The sequence below is a fragment of the Aptenodytes forsteri genome, unplaced genomic scaffold (assembly GCF_000699145.1).
Source record: "Aptenodytes forsteri isolate BGI_AS27 unplaced genomic scaffold, ASM69914v1 Scaffold308, whole genome shotgun sequence".
Lineage (NCBI taxonomy): Eukaryota > Metazoa > Chordata > Aves > Sphenisciformes > Spheniscidae > Aptenodytes > Aptenodytes forsteri.
In genome coordinates, this window is record NW_008795475.1 from 804104 (window position 1) to 805817 (window position 1714).

The 1714-nt window shown below is 63.4% G+C and overlaps 1 protein-coding gene across 1 annotated transcript in view; it reads right to left on the bottom strand.

The window, feature by feature from the left end:
* ZBTB7A (zinc finger and BTB domain containing 7A) overlaps positions 1–1714 on the bottom strand; it is a 5118-nt gene that overhangs the window by 1053 nt on the left and 2351 nt on the right. The window lies entirely within an intron of this gene.

Genomic DNA, 1714 nt, shown 5'->3' on the forward strand with positions numbered 1-1714 from the left:
CAAGAGGGCCACGTGAGCCGCGGCAGCTCGCTTCTTCCTGGAGGAAAAAAAAAAATCAGGCACGAAGCGCGTGGCGGGGTAACGCAGGCGGCGAGGAGCGCGATCCCCGCCCGGCCGGAGGGCAAGGGAACCGGCTCGCCCCTTGCCAAAGCGGATCCGGCCCCATCCCCGTCCCTCTCCGCTCTCCCGTACGGAAAAGGCGGGCCCCCGGCCCCGCACGCCCCGCCGCAGCGACGCCACAGCTGCCGTCACCCGCGGGGGGAAATTCTGGCAGGACGAGGCCCCAAGAAGTCCTAAACCTTAAGGGAAGGATCAAAACACCAAGGACGCGTCCACCTCCGCTTTTAACGCAGCTCCCAGAGGGGCGGGGAAGGCGGGCCTTGCTTAAAACAACGTGGCACGCAGCAGCACGTCGAAACAGCTTTTTAAAAATAAATTTTTATAACTTATAAAATGCTGTAAGTATTCATAATTTTCATAAAAATCACTCTGCCCTTCTTTCAGAGGATCGTTAGAGGGCCATCGCCACTCCCCCCCCTCTGCGAACGCGGAGGAACCAGGAAGCACAAGTGAGCAAAAATCGGCGTAAACCGACGGGCTCTGGTCCCCAGCCGGCAAGGGGGCGGCAGGGAAACCCCCCCCCGTGCAAAACAGTCCCGGCTCGTCCTCCTGCCTTTGCCCCGAAAAGCTCCTTCAAGAGCGGGGACTGCCTCTCTCCAAGCCGGCTCCCCACGCCCAGGCTTCCCCAGCCCACGGCGTTTTTAACGGCGGAGGGAAGAGATTTGTTTTCAAGCAATGCACCCGATGGGACGAGGACGGGGAAGGAGAGCACGGTGAAGGAACGTGAAAGAATAATGAAATCGGGGTGGGGGGGGGGGAAATAAGGACGATGGAGTGCTCGGTCAGGTTTGCACCCATTTTTACATCGGGAGCCTCCAAGATAAGGCTTCGAGCACAGCCCAGGTGCCGGGGGAGAAGCAGCAAAAAGCAACTCATTGACACCGCCGCCGAAAACCACCCCGGAACAGAGGAGACCCGGGCCGGCAGCTCGAGTTTATTACGCTCTGCCGTACCCCATGGCGGGCCGTGCTGGGGGGACGAGGCTGGCGCACCCCCGGGGAGCCAGCCACGGGCAGAGGGAGCCAGAAACCGGCTGGGATTTTGGGCAGCAGCCTCGAGGGAGATTTTCCACGACGGGCGCGAACGCTGTGGGTCAGAGCAGGAGCAGCAGCCGGACGCTGCGGGGCGAGACGCAAGATGGGGCACAGCGCTGGTGGGCAGCGAGGCCGATGGCAGCTCCCTGTCCCTGCCTGGGCTTCTCTGGGATGTATTTTAGCTGGAAAACAGCACGGCCCTGGCATATTATGAAGCGGCCCTGTTTACAAGGGCTGGGATAAGGAGGGAGTTTCCACCCCGTTCTCTGCAGTGCCAGGCCCTCCCGGGAGCCTGCAGGGAGCAGGTCCCCGGCAGAAAACCCACAGGAGGAGGGCGAGATCGAAAAGCGATGAGGCGGCGCCGCCCCACCGACCTCCTCCTCCCCCGAAAACCGCCGTGCCTCCCCCCCCCTCTACAGTGTCAACAGCTGCCAGGGACCCCGCGGTGCTTCCGCATCCTCCGGCTCCCGGCAAGGCAAGGACTTTGGACCGCTCGGGTGCGGCGGGCGGGGGCCGCCCAGGGGGGGGGGGGGAGCACCCAGGGCCACCCCCCCCCCCTC